We start from the raw sequence: 20105 nt of genomic DNA, 5'->3' as shown, positions 1-20105 counted from the left end.
TCGTTTCGCCGAAGTGATTTCGTTTCGCCGAAGTGACTTCGTTTCGCCGAAGTGACTTCGTTTCGCCGAAGTGACTTCGTTTCGCCGAAGTGACTTCGTTTCGCCGAAGTGACTTCGTTTAACCGAAGTGACTTCGTTTCACCTAAATGACTTCGTTTCGCCGATGTGACTTCGTTTCACCGAAGTGACTTCGTTTCATCGAATTGAATTCGTTTCACCGAATTGAATTCTTTTCACCGAATTGAATTCGTTTCACCGAATTGAATTCGTTTCACCGAATTGAATTTGTTTCACCGAATTGAATTCGTTTCACCGAATTGAATTCGTTTCACCGAATTGAATTCGTTTCAACTCATTTCACCGAAGTGAAAACTCATTTCACCGAAGTGAAGACTCGTTTTACCGAAGTGAAGACTCGTTTCACCGAAGTAAAGACTCGTTTCACCGAAGTGAAGACTCGTTTCACCGAAGTGAAGACTCGTTTCACCGAAGTGAAGACTCGTTTCACCGAAGTGAAGACTCGTTTCACCGAAGTGAAGACTCGTTTCACCGAAGTGAAGACTCGTTTCACCGAAGTGAAGACACCAATTAACCAAGTCCTGAATAGACAAAACTATATTGTCCCCAATACGTTGGTACTAAACTACAAATGTTTCAACAAAACTACATTTACCCATACCAATTTCAGGAGTGTTCTCATGTTATTTATTCGAAAATCAAAGGTGCACTCAACGATTGAGATATCTTATTTAATAGCACGAGATAAAAATCCTTGCTTTACACTGTCTTTGATTATATTTTTTTCTTGCAATTTTTGTTATTTTAAAAGATAAAAATTTTTCTCATATTTTATAACATGCAAGATTGAAAACTTATTGAATCAATCTCCTTCAATGGTCGTATATTTTATAGTCAATGAACGTCGATAACAAAAAAAGCTGTAGTTTGCTCTTCTTCGTATCATGCACACATTTTATTTATATCCATTGAAAGTTCATATGATTTTTTTTTTGTTGGTCCTTTCGATGTTTTAATGCAGCATGAAGATATTTTGCAAGGATGGATTTGTATCTGTTCTTCTTTTAAGATCATTTTAGTTAATGAAAATTCGCTGCTCTTTTTGTTCATGAAGAGTGGATTCATATTTAGAAATGTTTAGAAATATGAATTCAAAGGAACTTTATACATCAAATGATATTTGATAGTGACTCACCCCTAAAAGAAACCTGCGAAATATTTGAAGTATAGCATTCCACTCTCTAAACACTTTTTATTTTGATAATTTATCACAAATGATGTTAGCGATAAAGTAAATGAATTTTTGAAGATCAATGCTTGCATTCACTGACTTTATAATAGAAATAACTATTTTTCGCAGTTCACAAATTCGGTTCAAAAATCTATTTTAAATGGAAACACTGAAAACTTCTGTACAATTTTCGAAATCTAATTAACGGTCAAGTAGAACAGCAAATAGAATCCAAGCGATGTAGGTAGATACATAAATGAATAATAAACACTTTCCACTCGAAAGTGCTTTTGCGAAAGCGTATTCGTTTATTATATCTATCTATAACCTCTCTACCTACATATATATGCCAACAATATTGTATTAATTAATTTAGGCATATAGTCGTAATAAAAACGAAAATGTCTATCTGCTGCTCTGCTCTCTGTACAAATAAAAGCGATAAATATTTTGGGTAGTTACATTTTGGGTTTACACAATTATTTCGTTTATTATTCCGACACAAAAGTTATTTAACAATATATATTTTCTGGTTGGGGATGGGAAGTTTAATTTGCATTTTTTTGCAACGTATTTTCAATGTAAATTGTCTCATAACCTTCGACCACTAGCTTACAGGGCAGTATGTGTGTGTGTTATTTTTGATGAATTGGTCTCCGCGATTTTTGTTCGAAAATTGTTTCGATTTCGGTGGATAATTAGTATTCAATCATGCTTCGCCCGTTGAATTGTTTTATAAAATGCAATTAGCGACATTAAATTGAATGGTTTTTTATAGGTAAAGATGATTACACAGTTCCTGGAAAATGGTTGAAAAATGACTGCAAAAGAGCTTAAAAATGTGTAGAATTATACAGTCCAAAGTTACCAATTTACATTTTAATGGTATATTATATACTATTGGTTGCTTTGGCGAAAATAATGACCAATGGCTTAGTCTTGATTCCCACTTACGAACAAAACTACGTTTTCTCACTGTTTACACTTTAAACAATAGAAAAGAGACGTGGTTTAGCAAAATGTAGTGGTTTTTTTGTAAGTGGAAGTCAAGCCTTAGAATAGTATACCATTAAAATATAAACTGGTAACTTTGGACTGTAATTTTATACATTGTTCAAATATTTGTCAACTTGTGGACTGTAGGCTATTTTTCCCGTAAATGCATAAGTTTATATTTTATTCAAACAAAATTAAAAATATTTCGTCTAAATTTTTTGACTCTGGTAGTGGGATCAGTTATTGGGTGGGTAGATCGTTAATTTTCTGCCAATGTAAGTTAACACTAATGAAGTAAAAGATTGGAATTTAATTCCCCTAAAATAGGACGTGATCCAAGGTGAGGTATATAATCCCTAAGTAAACTTAGTTTATTTAGGTTATGATATCTTGGCACAAAATTTAAAAATCCCTTAGCGAATTCAAATTTCACACGAAGATATCATAGACTGGAAAGAAGTTAATTGACTGGGAACATAGAGTTATAGTGTAACTCTATGACTGGTAACATCGACTTTTAAAACTCTGATAAATCTAAAATGGTTCTTTTTAAAGAAGAATGATATATTTTGGCAAAAAATCATAAAAAAAATAATAACTACATTGATAAAGCACAGCGAAAAAAGTCCAGAAATTTTAAAGAAAAGCAGGAATCTGTCCTCGTATCCTTTTGAAACCACAAGTGCGCCGCAACGGTTACGTAATTGTTTTAATATTAATATTTTTCTCATTGTATCACGCCCAAGTTCCACTCATCCAGTAAAGATGGCGTTATGCGTAATATCGCTTTGCTCGTATCGGCAAACTCACATCTATAGTCATCATTAAATAACCTCCATACAAACTGCACACACACTCTACGGGGAATACGTAGAATATGTTCAGTTTGTATGGAGGTTATTTAGTCATCATATTTTGTGAATAAAATTATTCAATTTATGTCAGTATTCATTTGAGTTCATTTTCATACAGTGTAGGTCCCTTATTTGAAAATGAACCACTGCTGCCTGGCTTATGTTACTCTGTCGTGATATCATCTAAGATGTAAAATTGTTTTGGATTACAAAAAAAAAGTTGTTTCGGTTTTTAACTGTGGTGATATAAAAGTACAAATTTATTGTCATCCGGTGCTTATTCATTTATGTTCACTGCCCATTTACGTTCGAATTTTATGGACAAACTTTACTCTAAAGGTCAAACTAATCCCAACTGGTATTTAACTGAAAGAAAATGTTTCCCGCATTTCATTTAACAGTCATTCTGCAGCAAAAGAATGAATCGATTGTTGTTTTGTGTAATTTCCGCGACCGTTGTGCTGAGCTTTGTTCTTCCGACACTGTGCGTTCCGAAGCCCGGTAGGAGCTAATTCAGTTGGTTTTATTTTAATCGATTGCATATTGTTCTATACTACGTTTTCTTTAGCTGTGAAAAGGTGTGAACTGCTGTTGGAGGAAGGTGATGAAGTGATTAAATACGCTGAAATACCTGATACAATTTGCACTAAAAAATGTGATTCTGATATTTGGATTTTGCATGAGTTTCAATGTAAGGGCGGATTATTATGTTGCTCCCAACCAGAAGTTCGAAGCTAATTTCAGGAGAGACAAAAATAAAATTGCACTCTCCTATTCTATGAGCAATTTGCCGCTTACAGTCTTATTAGTTTATGTTCGTCGTTATCGAAATCGTGAACCAGCAGCCGTATGTACGGAAATTTGTCGATCAAATCTTTTCGATGTTCATAGATCTTTGAGTAGAGGATGTGACCCTCAAATTTACGCTTGAAAGGTACAATCCCTACACATGCATGGTCGGTCTCATTAGAAAGCTAAGACCAGTAGTAAACAGGGTAAACAGTTTTTTGGTTTTTCTGTAACTTTTCCGTTGCAGGTCAACCATTAGAATTTCGCCGAAATAGTCATATTTTTATACCTCTACTTTCAACCACAAGTGTTTCAAATAAAACCTGACGACTTTGTATCTGTTTTCGACCACCTCTAACTCGGTCTACAAGCATCGAGGAATTTAAAAAAATATTTTTGGCGTCAAGTAACCAATACCTGTCTAGGTAACATAGTGTTTCCCTAGGGAGATAAAAATGACGTCATTTTTATGCAAACTTTATTTTCCTTTGTTGAGTAAAATAACAAACGTGTCTATGGAATTACAATGGAAAATTGACCTAGTATGTAGGCAGGCTTATCAAAGAATGAACAATAGGTCAACTGATGGTGCATGTCCAGCGACTGGGGTGCTCACCCTACTTACCAATATCTCAATCAATTGCAAGTAGTTTCACGGAGGATTAAGCACGTTAAGCATTGTTGAAATCAAAATTTACAAATAAACAACAAATAAACAGTGAGTGGAACCTCTGAATCCTGCTCGGTTAAATGATTATTTCCGCAAATAAAAACGTGAGTCCTTCAGAGATTTAATTTCCTTTAAAATTCATTCGTATACAAATACACGTTCAATATGAGTATTTTTTTTAAATATAAATATTTAATCCGACTTAAAATAACGTTTTTTTTATCGAATTTTCATAAATAATATAAAATCGGAGAAGAAAAAAAAAACATTGTCAAACACATCCTCAAAATAAATATTTATTTTGATTTATTATTAAAACATTTTCAGGCAAACAACTTCTATAATCTATTATAATAGCAAAAGCAAGGTGATTCATTATACCCACCATGTCATTTCCGTCGTTTTTTCTCTCTTTTTCTTTCCATTTTTCCATACAAATAGAAAATAATCCGTTAACAATAGAATTAAGGAGAATCGTCTTTTTGAATTATACCGCTTTATCTGGAGATGCTTTGCACAGGTACAAATCTTATGACAATTTTTCTTCCGTTTATAGTTTGTATTAAATATGCATTCTGCTCATGCACATTTATACATGATATCCAGCGTGGATTACATATACTATAACTCCATAAGCGAAGGTATTAAATTACCTTTCATAGATTCATAGGCTTAACGTGTAACGCATCTCCCACACTGTGATTCACTCAAGAGCCTTCTCCTCCTTTCCAATCTAATTCCTGCTCTGTACAAATATGTGTTATAAATACGTTTGTCTGCAGCACATTTGTGCAGTTCTGGCAAATCGTCGGATTATATATAGTTCTGTTGTGAATTAAAGAATTTTTTTCTTATTTATGAAATGTCGTGTTTTCAAAACAGAAAATCTATTATTTATGAGGGCAGACAATACCGTTTGCGGGATTAGGCTGCTATTGTTGCCACAGAAATTGTATTTTTTTGAGGTAATAATAATTTGATCCTAATGGCGAATCGCATTGAAACGACGTGTGCTGGTGTTATATTTGGAAATATTTCACATTAAATTATCTCAAAGATTATGTTACAGTGTTTCTCACTTAACACATCCTATATTATTGTTAGCATAGTACTCTATGATTGATTATAGATGTTGCCATGCAATGACATCCTTTCTAGGGTTCCTATTCGTCCCCTTTGAAGAGGGCATGTCCTCTTTTTTTTGCAAAAATTCTAAGAACATCACTTTTTTCATGAAATGCCTTCTTTTGTCCTTTTTTCAAAACTAACTCTTTATCACGAAAAAATTCCGCTCGCGCTACCTTCACCTTATATCCTTGAATACAAAAATTAGAAATTTCACAAAGCAGAACGTTTTGAAAGAAACCAAAATTATCGCAGGATAGAAAATCAAATAAAATTTAAGAAAATTTGATAGAGTAGAAAGTAGTCCTTGTTCGCATAATATTCGGTGGGCGATACTTATCACTAACACTAACAAAAGAATATATTTAAGATTTCAATGTCTAGAGCAATTATTCGTTAACATTCACTAGCAAATTTTTGACAGTCTTCATAAGGCTTAAAGTGAACAGACTCACGAATCGTAAACAAGTAGCAGAGTTTCGCAAACGTCTTTACCACCTTTGTTAATGTAGTTTGCTTGCTTGAGAGGGTTTCGTACAGAGATATTAGAGTTCTTGACTTACAACATTGTAATTTCGCGTTGAAAATCTACTTTTCGTCTTCTTTTTCGATATTAGAAATGTCTCATTTTTGTCCTCTTTTTATGTCAAAATGTCCTCTATTTCAAAGATCAACATTGAGAACTCTAATCCCTATAACTCGGAATTTGCCAGTATTTAAAATAATTTTGACCACGGTAGTGGTCCCAGTGGTCCTCGCTCTGATGTGCTCGATTAACGTACCTGTTGAAATACTTGCACAATTTACCACAATAATTTGTTCATTTCACATTAACAATAAACACCTTCATCGTAGTATACAGACTTTCCGAACTAAGCGTCATATTCATAAAAAAAAATCAGTGATCTAAGACTCATATACATTTTAAGTTGATTCACGGCAGAGTAAAATAAACCTTAACTTTACTTATATTTATTCTCTCGTGGTTGATTTGAAGAATGTTTTAAACAAGTCACTAAATCTTACGATTCTTTTTTTGTAAAAATTTATTTACAAGAACAGTCAATCCCGAATGAATGCGATCAAATGACAAATCTAAAACACAACCCAATCGAGTGTTTAATTTTCATACCCAAAAACATAAAGTTGTTCTCATAACGGGCTCCAAGCGCCTATAGTTCCCAACGAGGGTTGTATTAAACTACAATGTCATCGGGTCAGATTCTGTACGGATTGAATTGTTTTAGAATGATAACCAGCCAGACGCTCAAATTCATTTACAAATAATAATTTCGAACATAAGTGGATAATTTCAAAATTTTCTTGTACATATGGCGCAGTCTACGAAGTTTTAGATTTTTTTTATCGTGGTGGGAGGGTACTATGCTGACGCGCGCTCATCGTTTTTTTTTATATAACAACGATTTTAAAATGTAAAATTGAATTTTCTTGGCGCCATATATCACTCACTTACAACTCGTAAAATAATTCTAACTGTGCCTTCAGACAGCGATGCAAAAGTGACAGATGCGAAATTTTTCTTTTGTTCTAATGTCAAAGTACAAAAGAAAAATTTCGCATCTGTCACTTTCGCGTCGTTGTGTGTAGGCACAGTAATTCAACCGAATCTCTGTTGCAACCTATTTTTGATTTGTGCTCGTTCAATATAAGTCCATGTAAATTAAAAAACAAAATGGAAGCGCGTTTTTCAAAAATGTAATTTAATAAAAATGCATAATTTTTGCATACATAAACTGTGTAATGTAGGCGGTAAACAAGTAGAATTCAAATGAGATATTATCGGAGGAATGTTTTTTTTTTAATGCGCGGTCCTCTCGTAAAAAAGGTGAAGGATGCGATCGAAACGAAAACGTGAAGAATTACGTTCGGTTGAGAGAATACATACATATTCAAACAACCACACAAAAAATGTATTTTTTTAATGAATGAATTAATCAATCGTTTTATTATGGCATTCCCATTTAAATCCCTTGTGGAATAATTTGCACCAAATGAGCTTCGGACCAATTTTTTTTCTTTTCTTTAATTTTTTTCTCTTGTAAAAATTTTACTTGCATATTTTGACCAGTTTTGTTAATTCGTTTCTTCCTTCATTTATATATTGTACAAACTATTTTATCTGCTGTCGTTGGTGATGAGCAAAATTTATGTTAAAAATAAAATGAAGTAAAAGATTTCCTATCAATGTGGTTAGGTCAAGGGAAGTAACAGATTCGATAGTTGTATACTGAGTGAGTGGTTATTAGTACATTAAGAGGCACCGGCACTTAGCTAAAATTGTAGCCTTCATTTGTGTGCCTCATATTCCATTTTTAATGATATCTTTTCATCAGAATCCTTTTTCAAAAATGTTCGACCGCAATTCCGACCACGAATGTGTTAGCTTTAAATCAAAATAAGTGTTGGTTGTAGTCGTTTGACCAGCTCTGAGAAAAGTGAGCAGTTTAATGAAATTTTCATAAACTGTTCATTGTTCTCAGAGCTGGTCAAACTGCTACAACCAAATCTATTTTCTGTTGAAAGCTAACACATTCGTGGTCGGAATTGCGGTCGTACATTTTTGAAAAAGGATTCTGGTGGAAAGATATCATCAAAAGTAAACTAAAATCCAGTATTTAAAAATCGCCCTAATGTATGCTTTTCGGCAAAGTACCGGTGCCTCTTAAGGTACCGGTGAATATACCGACACCGAGAATTAATAGTCTTCTGTATATTACACAAACACGAGTGTAACGAGTGTACGTGGTATATGCACTGGTAACCTTATAATGTTTTATTGTATTGGCGCAAACGATCAACTTATCGACATATTAATGTAGGATATATGTACCTAGATAAATAATAATGACGTCATATCAATGGAATAATTGAGAGAAATAATGTTTGGTATAATACTCTGAAAAACAGTGTTTAATGTCGATATATACACGCCAATGCAATAAAAGAATGAATAAGCATATTAGGTTAACTAAGCTGTTCAATATTCTCAAATTTTTTGGAATATCTCTTAACCGAATTTCGAAACTTGCGAATGGCCTAGTGGAATTTTTAAGACTTTTGACTACTCGCTTTCCTGTCTATAAACTTTAATTTATGCACAAATTCATCATTCATGTTCATCTATCTTATATCAATGTGTATTACGTAACCGAATAATCCGCCATAATTGTAATAATTGGCAAGAACCCGCAGACTAAAATTTCGTATTTCGTATTTTTATTATGCTTTTTTCACATCCTCCTATATTTTAACCGTATACTTACCAAACTAATGAAGTGAAGGATCAAGTTTTAATTTATTATCCAACAATGTGCTTTTTGCAGGCGTCTCGTTGAATTTATTTAAAATCAACTTTAATTACCATCGTACCATAATATGCAGACTAGTATATATATATATATATGCATTACCAAGGGCACTTTGCATACAATTATATAGATGCTACGATGAAGTATACATAACCACGAACCGCTTTTTTCCCGATAGCATGAGAGTAGTTCTTTTATTTTTCGTTATATTTTTTTTGGATCTGAACAGAACAGTGAACACGCAAATAAATTATCAAATACAAAAAAGGAACAGGAATTTTTTTGCTTTTTCGTCGTTGGCACAGCCATCGAAATGTAATATGTAACAAGTATTTAATGCAACCAATTTTGCTTTCCTTAAAAATTACCAGAAATTGAAGTGGAATTTATTATTATAAAAAAAACACCTAAATAGCAATATAAACAAAACCAAAACTGCATCATCGGCGTGAGAATAGAAATATAAAATAAATTTTTGGTTTCCTTTTCGGTCTATTGTGCAAATTTGACAGGCTGGGATTATTTGTGGAGTTGTTTCCGGTATTTGATTTAAAATGGGAAAAAAGACATATATTTACAAAACGATTATACGCTCATGTGATTGCCTTTCGTGAACGGATAAAATGTCATTAACACAGTTTTTTGTTCGTTCCGCAGTGTATCGGGGACGTTGGAGAGAGAAAAAATAATTGGAATAGCGTATCATGGGAAATTTAGAAATAGTCATTTAAGCCTTGCTCGCGTTGAAATGTTTTACATTTTTTTTATCTTTCAGTACCAACTACTTTAACTTAGCTTATTCCAACGAGAACGTTACTCGATTTATATGAACTCGTAGCATATAGAGCTGATGTAACAACTGTTACAGGAATACATCCATCATACAGTATGGTGTGCTTCATAAATTCCATTCTCTTCAAATGGTTTGTGTCGTTTCATTTTAGCATTTAAATTCTCCTCCGACGTAGTTTTTCGGATGAATTTTATTTCGAAAGAACGAATAAACGCTAAAAATTTCGATGAACGAATTTCTTCGCTTTTATATGAAAATATTGAACTTTACACCGTAAAGCCAAGGTCAAAATGTCCGAACAAACGTATGAAGTCTTGAAATTTCGAAGTTTTATTGAATTCAGAGAATGGTAAGCGCGGCCACTCATGGCTGGGATAGAACACGCCTGACGATAACAGATGGCTTATATGTAACCGATGGGAAAAAACTACATATAAAAATCCAACCAATACGTCAAAAATATATGTGAAATTGTGAGACGAAATGAGAGAGAAAATTGTTGAAAAAAAATGTCTCAGGCGTGTCCTATCCCCAGCCATGAGTGGCCGCGCTTATCATTTCTCTGATTGAATTCAATAAAAAAAAGTCCAAATTGCGAGGGGTGACTCACTTCCATTTAATCCATTTAATCCAAAAAAAAAAAATCTAAAAAACTTCTAAACGTGGAATTTTACGCTTTTTAACGTCGTAGTACGTCGTTCAATCAAAATCAACCATTTTTAAGACTTTTAAAGTATTTGGTAAAATTAAGTTTTTTCCTATTTAATCCATTTAATCCATTAAATCCATTTAATACCATTTAATCCATTTAATCTAGAAGTGAGTCACCCCTCGCCAAATTGTATACGGTGAAAAATATATTAGGAGGGTATGGCAGCATCAAAAATTGTGGCACTACAGTTTTTGATACAAAAAATCGCAATTCACGCCGTAAGTGAGGTCGAAGTTGAAAATCTTTCTCATGCAGCGTCATTTTCATACAAGGAAGCGTTGAAATGTATATTTCGGTTCACTTTTCCATCGACTCGTTCACTTGAAATTCAAATTTTAGGCACACTTAAAGTGTTCATTCCACTCAACAGAAAGTACTCCGTGAGAGAGCCGTGAGATAGCGAGCTGTCAAATAAACAAAGAAAAAATTGAAAAAATTTAATTTTGTCTCTCACACGGAGTACTATTTTGGTAAGAGGAAACTAAGCATTAATTTCCTCTTACCAAAAAGTACTCCGTGTGAGAGACAAAATCGTTTTTTTTTTCAATTTTTTCTTCGTTTATTTGACAGCTTGCTCTCTTACGGCTCTCTAACGGAGTACTTTTTGTTGAGTGGAACGGACACTTTATGCTTAATGCTTAGTCTCCTCTTACCAAAAAAGTACTCCGTGTGAGAGACAAAATTGAATTTTTTTCAATTTTTGCTTTGTTTATTTGACAGTTTGCTCTCTCACGGAGTACTTTTTGTTGAGTGGAATGGATACTTTATACGGTGTGAATTATCAAGTAGACCTGAGCTTTTCAATAATAACGTTTTAGAGAAATGTAGCGCCACCGACCATTTTAGCACCAAATTTTATGATGTCCTATTTGCATGCTACGGCCATCCCTCCTAACAGATGTTCACTGATTGTGGGCACGCTTCCAACAATAAGCCAGACAAAATATGATAAGATTTCTCATTCGAAAATAAGTGTCATTTTAAACCTTATTTCCATTGGTGGATAGAAAATAATGTGGTGGATACAGTGCCAATGCTCGAAGATTCTTGTAAATTTATTTCGAATTTTAAAGAATTATAAATCTCAAATCATGTAAAATGTAGTTGTAGAGATTATGCAAAGTCGAAAAACTTTTCAGTTTCATACGAATCCACCACCGGACATTAATAATTGTTCAAGCCTAAAACTGTACTTTGATGTTCTGAAACGAACTCTTTTTCCAACGGGTTTCCCCTCGAGTGCTATAAATATTACCCAATTTTTAGATTTTCAAGTCTGCCTATGCCGTCTATGGTTAAACTTTTGAGACAAAGACTTGTGACATTGAAATATAAAAATATTTCCCAATTTTCCGCACATATTTGTTACCGTCAGACGGGTTTACATTGCGGATTTAAAGGAAGACGAATAAAATAAAATAAAAAAAAACTAATTTTCGAAAATCTTTTAAATTAAAAATGTGTCAGTTCATGTTATCACATAGAAAAATATTATTTCCTTTTGAATTCAATGATGTTATGGCTGTTGTTGACAGATGTCTAAACCCGTTTCAATATTTTAAAGGCAAAATTTGTTATATATTCATGCACATGGGTACGTACAAAACGAAACAATTTTACTCGTGCTCTCCCCACAATTTCAGTCTCATTTAGATGATAACGAACGACTGTGTTCCCATTGAACAATGTATACGGATACATACAATAAATATATATATATACAACTCTAGGCCATTGATTCTGCAGTGAATTGGATTTCAATCAGTTTTAAACAAATATTAGAAACGATTCATTGTCATAAATATTTGACGAATCGTTTACATTTTCGAATGAGAAAATAATAAACAAAAAATTAAAATTGATAATAACAGATGGAGAAACTGTGGCATTTGGAATGTCTTTTCAAATTTATTTGCTCGTCCCACTCAACTATTCGGATATGATGTGGGAAGCATAATATAAGAAAAACAAAACAACTATATAACGCTGACTGGGTGAATGGTTGTATGTCGCGAAACGGCTTAATGGAAATATGCTTATCATTTCGAATGCAAACGACTTTTTTTTGCATACATCCGTTTTCAAATTGTAAAATATGACGATGGGGCACAGGGAATACTACCACATATCCAGCGTGGGAACAAAAAGAAACGAGATAGGATTGTTAGTTAAAAAAACGGCTAGTCATCTGTTATTGACAGCAACAGTAATAACAAGTGGCGAGACCTAGCTAATTGTTCTTATATAACAAAACGAGATCCAGAACAATTGAAGTAAAAGATCTTCCACGAAACAGACTAAGGTATTCTTTATTTAAGGAAACGAAGTATCAAATTTGATGATTGTATGGCGATGGTGTAAATATATTTATACAAAAATGTTACAAGATCACCGAAGTTCCCATTTGCGGATTTCGTGCCATATGACAAAGAATATTTGTTAGCCATTTTTTTTTAATTGCAGGATGAGAATCAGTAGAAGGATGAGAATCAGTAGATTACGTTCTTGTTTTGGAACGTTTAACTTTGCCAAGTGTGGCGTTTGCTGCTCGAGTCGAAGGCGAGGGATGAAACCACACAAGGCAAAATATAAAGTTACAAACAGTTACGTAAGTTATTTTACTCAATAAGCCCTCAAGAAATGAGCTTTAACTTGTATGTCACAGAAGTTATGATTTATTTCCCGGGGTAAAATAAGTAACGATTATAACCCAACTTCAATGCCAAATCCGCATGTGGAATGAAAAACATTAATTGGATTGGAATGGTTGAAATGTAACTTCTTTAGTTTCTACCACTATATTGAGCGTCGAATTCATTTACTAGAAAAATTTGTGAAACATCTTATACCCAACAAATGGATGCCGTAAAGCGGTTTGAAAAGCATGACAGTAAATTTGTTTATAATTAGGTCGTTTCCATAAGCGCTGCAATTAAACAGCTAATTCAGAGTTAACTTGAACACTCTCAACGTCACAAACATTTAACAAGTTTGTGCACCCAGCCAGATGTTGTGGTTTCAACGTCGAAAATTATTCCAAAATTGTCACGTACTGCGATTTCTCCTTGTGCAGCAATCGTTATGCCATCCACCTGCAAATGATCTTCACTTTGAAACAACGAAAAACTTACATTTTCGATATATAATTACCCACCTGAAAGCACAACAGATACGTGTATCGATGTCTGACTGACTATATATATATATATATATATGAATTCGAGTGAGTATATCGAGTGAGCTATATATGTTATAAAAGAGTGTTTACCGTGTGTACTAATCATCATGAATAATTTAAATGAAACATTTCTTAACTAAATGCCTGAAATGGTATTTTCACCAACAAAAGCGTCCATTTTTTGTGTGTAAAGAAGTTGTTATGAATGACTGGCTTTGTATGTTTTTATTGGAACAAGCATACACATGCACATATGATATGAGTACAGTCTAATTAACACAACATTAACAAAATGTTGGATATAATACACAAACAATGTTATGATTGTAATAACAACAAATATAATTATACCAATTCAATTTACGGTTGATATGCTTATATTCTGGTTAATGAACTCTTTGAGATGTATTAGCATATATGGATTCGAAAGACGTGTATGGATTATGCCTATCTGCCGGAATCATATTCATTTTCAACTATTGTTTTTGATTGTTGATTTAATTGACTGTTACCCCATTTTACTGGGTCAAATATGAAACTATTTCTCAATGCTGAAAACGAGAAACCCTTCAGGAGCTCACTTTGATGTTGTAGTTCGGAATGATGTACAAGAATGATGTGTTTGACGAAAATCTAGTTCAGCTTTGATTTCGAAACTTAAAGCAAAATCGATTTGAAAATTAACAGCCAAACGAATTGAAATTTCCGATTATGTAATGCTCGGAACCCGAACCTGATTATGATTTTAGGCTCGACCTGAATCTCAATTCTCAATTTCGGGTTCAACATGAAAACCTGAAATTTTTGGTATAACTAATCCTAATCTGAAGTCAATGCTTTCGGGTTCAGGCTCAGTTTACATTCGAGTCGAACCATTTTAGGCTCATGTCAGATTTGGATTTGTTTATTCTTTGGTTTTAATGTCTACTTAAGTAAACCGGTTTCAATCATCGTCATAACCAGGCCTCTCACTCTAAATTTGGACTCCTTATTAAGGAATTAAGGAGGTTTTAGCACAAAAGTAAGGAGAAATAAGGAAATTGTTAGTTGAAAATAAGGAAAAATGAGGAGACATTTTTCGATAAAAATCGAAATTATTCTAAGATACAGTAATTAACATCGGAAGTCCGCTTCAACTTTAAACTTTAAAACGCATTATTGTTTATTTTGACGTATCGCTTTTCTAAAGTTGTATCGTAGAATTCACTTTTATCACGATGCAAATTTGAATATTCTGGGCGGGTTAAAGGCTTGAATTAGATTTTTAGCAAAGCTTAGTTTCACCAATTATCACTGTAAGTGCGCTTCAAAATTCGAAATAAAACGCATCATTGTTTATTTTGACGTACCTATCGTTTTTTTAGGGTAGTAGTTTTCAATCAGTTTTCGATGCGACAAAATTTTTGAAATTTAAAACGTACTTACGGAATGAATTCTTACTTGACCCCACCCTCAAGTTTAAAAGCTTGCTGGATTAGATTTTGATCTCGTTAACTGCAAAAGCTGTTGTCCCGTTCGAATTTCGAAAAAATAATAAATCGGATAAAGTATAAATTATTTGAAAAAAGTAAGTGTAGATAATGCTAAAACCTTGAATTGTTTGTAATAAGGACGCATGCCTAAGACATGCCGAGAGGCGGCGTGGAACCACAAAAATATATGTTAAACCGGTCATTAATTATCTAACGATTAGCCGTTGACATCTGAAGTATAAATGCTCAAATCTATCAAAAAATAAGAAAAATTCGATTTTGGTACTGACCACACCGAGGGGTAACTCACTTCTAGATTAAATGGATTAAATGGTATTAAATGGATTTAATGGATTTAATGGATTAAATGGAATAAAAATTGGATTAAATGGATTAAATAGGAAAAAAGTTCATTTTACCAAATACTGTAAAAGTATTAAAAATTGTTGATTTTGATCGAACCACGTACTACAACTCATACTACAATGTTAAAAAGCGAAAAATTCACTTTTAGGAGTTTTTGATGTAAAGTGGATTAAATGGATTAAATAAATTCAATACCATTTTTAACAAAAAAAAATTTCCTATACCTCACGAGTACTTAAACGAGCTGGGGATCTTGCAAATCTATTTTTCACAATTACTTTACAAATTTTTCAGGTGGGTAGCCTAATTATTTCGCTAAAACTAATTTTTTTTTTTGGATTAAATGGATTAAATAGATTTAATGGATTAAATGGAAGTGCGTCACCCCTCGGACCACCCTGTATTTTTAGCGAATTGACTTGTATGGAGAGTTTTGTGCAGAATACAATACTCTGACGAATTACCGAAGAATTTGTACTACTTTCCGCTAGGCGATGTCAAATATGTGAAAAAACACAATTTTTGGGGTTAGGATGCCCATAACCCGAGAATTTCCAAAAATCAAGCTTATCACCCAAACTATTCTTTATCAGTGACCTATTTGCCATAGATTCCAGCAATAACATTTTGTCGACCTACCCGTTCCCACGCCTTGTTTCATAGCGAGTGTAGGTGTACTATTAGAGTTCTTTGTGTTGAATACATAAAATTTTTATTTTTGCCGCGCAGCGAATTTTTTTTTCTTAATTTTAATTTCCGTCTATGAAATATGCGAAAAATAAGGAAAATAAGGATTTTTTTAATAAAATAAGGAGGAATAAGGAGGTTTTTATAAAAATAAGGAAAAATAAGGAAATAAGGAGGTGTGAGAGGCCTGGACCATTATCATCATTATCAATACAATCAAATATTAATAGCGCTCACCCCTTGGCAGAGTAGTCTACATTTAGGCGGAAAAATATTTGTTTTTTGATGATTTTCCTGAACCAAAATTCCTGTTTGAAAAAGTAAAACCATTAAAGCACGCAAAAATGTGTTACTTTGAAAGGAAAAATTGGTTTCTGGTTGATAACTTATCCCCCTTGAAGAAACCTTTGAAAAATGTGTAAATTACACATTTTGCAAAGTCAAAAAAAAAGATTTTGGTTCAGAGAAATCATCAAAAAATGAATATTTTTGCGCACAAATGTAGGCTAGAAATTTGCCAAGGGGTGAGGGTGAGCGCTCTTCAATATTAGGTCAATTCATAATTCAATTCACACATAACCAAAATCTCGGTTTCTAGCTTCGTTCGTCATCTACTCCATTCAGTTACATCTAAGCTAATTTCAATTCCAAGTTTAATTCACTTCTAAGCAAATTCAATCAACCTTTCAAATTCAATAAATTAACCTAACTCTCATCTTTCCACTGTAGCACAGTCATTTGTTATTTAACAATCGTCATCTCTCATTTCACAGTACTATGAGGTTATCGGTAACCAGATCTGGCAGTTTTACTACTTTTTTTAACGTCAAATCGACCAATTCCATTGCACAATTGAACGCTTTGCACGCATTGTTGAGTGGAGAATTCCAACCGTACTCCGTTCTCGGATATTTCAGTCCAATAAAACCTGATTTTCTCAGTTAGATCGAACCTGAGATCTTATATTCATGTTAGTGTCAGATTAACGAAATTTAATGTTCAGGTTCAGTTGAAGAAGGGGTTTCGGGCAGAGACTATTTTTGAGAAATTTTTTGAGAAATTTTGAGAATTTTAAGAAATTTTTGAGAAATTTGAGAAATTTGGAAAATTTAAGAAATCCTTGAGAAATTTTTAGAAATTTGAGAAATTTTTGAGAAATTTGAAAAATTGATTACTGTTTGTAGTTTGTATTCTTTTAATGGCGTAAAATAAGGAAGCCACAGATTATCTCTGAATTTAATACTAACATTGACCGTAAGGTATAGGGTCTTACAAAAGAAAATGTAATGTATGGAAATGTTATCAAAAACGTTAAATGTGTGTTTGTAATATTTTTTGGGAGTTGCGGGAGATGGCGAATGTGTTTCACAAAAACACAGAAAAAACGATCCTGAGATTTACTTAAAAATAAGTTTTGGAAAAAGTTTTCATTGCCTTGAGTACTCGGTTAACAAATGCGTTAAATTCATAACGATCTGTTGCCACATTCTTTCGTATAAGATGTCATTTTTCTTCCAGTTATTTGGATCGGATGGAAATTTGATCGCTGGTTCTGATTTATTTCCATGCACATTAAAATCAGCATCAAATTTCATCCAATAGTTATATTTACTGAAATTTTACTGAAAAATCGGACAAAGTAGACTGCGCTTTTAAATGTAAAATTATGTGGTCAAATGTAAAACACGCATATTTGACGAATTTCTTAACTGAGGCAAATAAAACTTATTGCTTTTCTTCGACGGAATATTTTTAAGTAAACTCAGGATCGTTTTTTCCGTGTTTTCGTGAAACACATTCGCCATCTCCCGCAACTCCCGATAACCCAATAATTTGAGTAAATCGCAACAAATTTCCAAAAATATTTTTCAGCACAGAATTAAATTCCTCAGTATTATATTCAAAAAGATTTCCATCAAGGACCTAATGTAAGAGTTAAAGTTTCTGTATTGTTTAAAAATGTGATTTATGTAGAAGAGTTATTTATGGCTTCATGCATTGTAGCATCAGACGGCCAACTGAACTTCTTCCCGTGGGGGGCAAAAATTTTCGCCACATAAATTCTTGGGTGTATTATAAGGGTTTTACGGACGCGAAATTTTTGAAATTTGATTGTGAAACGTTTAGTATTTACAAAAGAATACAGAACTTTCACTGTTTTTTGATTTTTTGACGTTCCAATTTTCAACGAATATCAAAAGAATAAAATGCATGAAAGTATTTACTTTACCAAAAATGTCTGACTTTCCGTCAAGGGTATAGCAAGGTTGGCGTTCATCTTTCAAAATGAGAGTGTGAGCGCGATCGCCACTCGAACTTTTCAGAAGCGGTGCCAGCCTTGGGTATTGGCTCTCAACAAACTAGTTCGTCAGAAATGTTAACGTTGTTATAGTTATTCGCTAATCAAAATGTAGCGGCCGCGGTATCCTAATAGCGGTAGCTAATGTTTCGCTAAATTAAGATTCGATGACAACTGCTTTGCATGTTTGTAAACTTTTGGATCCATACATGTTGAATGTTTAAATGATCTTTTTCTTTAGTCTGCCAAATGACGATTTTTTCAATTCTTGTAGATCAGAGAAAAGTTCTATTTCTCATTAGCAAAATGATTCGCGATCGGCGAAAACTGTTTCTTTAATGACATTCTAGCGAGCGCTAACGCTAGTAGCAACAGATTTTCAAGTTTAGCGGCGCAAATGCAACCTTGGTGCAACCATAGCACGCTAAATGTTTATAACGAGGCTTGGTTATGTTCAGACAATCTCTTCACATTCCGATTTTCCGTTTTGCTTTCTCTAATAAATGATGATGATTTTCATTTTAAGAGATTCTATGCATAATTAATTCGCATATCTTACAATCTTACTCTTAATATTCTACACGTTTCGCTCTATAGCGTAGAACCTTGATTGGTTAGAATATTCCGCGTTTTTTTTGGGTTGGATTGAGTTTTTGATTCTCTTTAAGATTATTAAGATATTTGAGAAAATTTTGAGAAATTTTTGAGAAATTTGAGAAATCTTTTAGAAATTTGAGAAATCTTTGAGAAATTTGAGAAATCTTTGAGAAATTTGAGAAATTTGAGAAATTTGAAAAATTTAAGAAATTTTTGAGAAATTTGAGAATTGTGAGAAATTTTTGAGAAATAAATTTCTCAAAATAGTCTCTGGTTTCGGGTCAATCTGAATATGAACAGGTCAACCTGAACCCGTTCCGAGCCTTAGTTGATACGAGATTTTTTAATTGCATTGACGTGCCCTTAACCAAAACTAATTTATTCGGGTGCTACTCAGTCTATTCAGTCTATTCATGCCTTGATGCGTCCGGGAGCATAATGCGATATCGATGTTATTATGTTGATTCTCATGTGGAATGAATGATTGTCATATGAAATGAATATGAACGAATTGGATTGATATATCACAATATATGCCTTTGTTCCTTGTAAATATTTCGGTTCTACAAAGTTGGTTATTCGTATATGGTTAGGTTAATGCTCAAACATATTATTCATCACATGTACATTATTCCAGTTCTGGAGTGTTTACTATGAAAATATTGATAATGTTGTGAGTTTACTGTAATCAACTACCTGTTCCCTATGACTACCTATGACTACCAAAATTCAAGTTGTGTCTTTGTCATTCTAGTAAATATCTTCGCAATTTTAATGGTCAGTCGCCGTAGCTGTAGACAACTTTACAATAACGTTGTTCAAAATTCAGATCTGACGTTTTCGGATTGAATATTATTTCAACCTCAAAATTCACTGAACAAACAATTGATATTTATTCAAATATAAACTTTTAGCCAGAGTTTTGTTTAGTTTCAATAAAACGAGCATCCATCTCCAATGTCTACACAAATACATATTATTGGAACACA

General features: G+C 33.2%; 1 long non-coding RNA gene across 1 annotated transcript; it reads left to right on the top strand.

Moving 5' to 3' along the window:
• Positions 1-2917: 2917 nt before the first annotated feature.
• LOC119066231 lies at positions 2918-16199 on the top strand. The gene is made up of 3 exons (XR_005085720.1): positions 2918-2927; positions 3131-3133; positions 16003-16199. It is a non-coding gene; the product is annotated as an uncharacterized LOC119066231 (long non-coding RNA).
• The last annotated feature ends 3906 nt before the right edge of the window (positions 16200-20105 follow it).

Source organism: Bradysia coprophila, chromosome IV, assembly GCF_014529535.1.
Source record: "Bradysia coprophila strain Holo2 chromosome IV, BU_Bcop_v1, whole genome shotgun sequence".
Classification (NCBI taxonomy): domain Eukaryota; kingdom Metazoa; phylum Arthropoda; class Insecta; order Diptera; family Sciaridae; genus Bradysia; species Bradysia coprophila.
The sequence above is the reverse complement of the archived record's forward strand: the minus strand, read 5'-3'. Positions and strand labels throughout refer to the sequence as shown.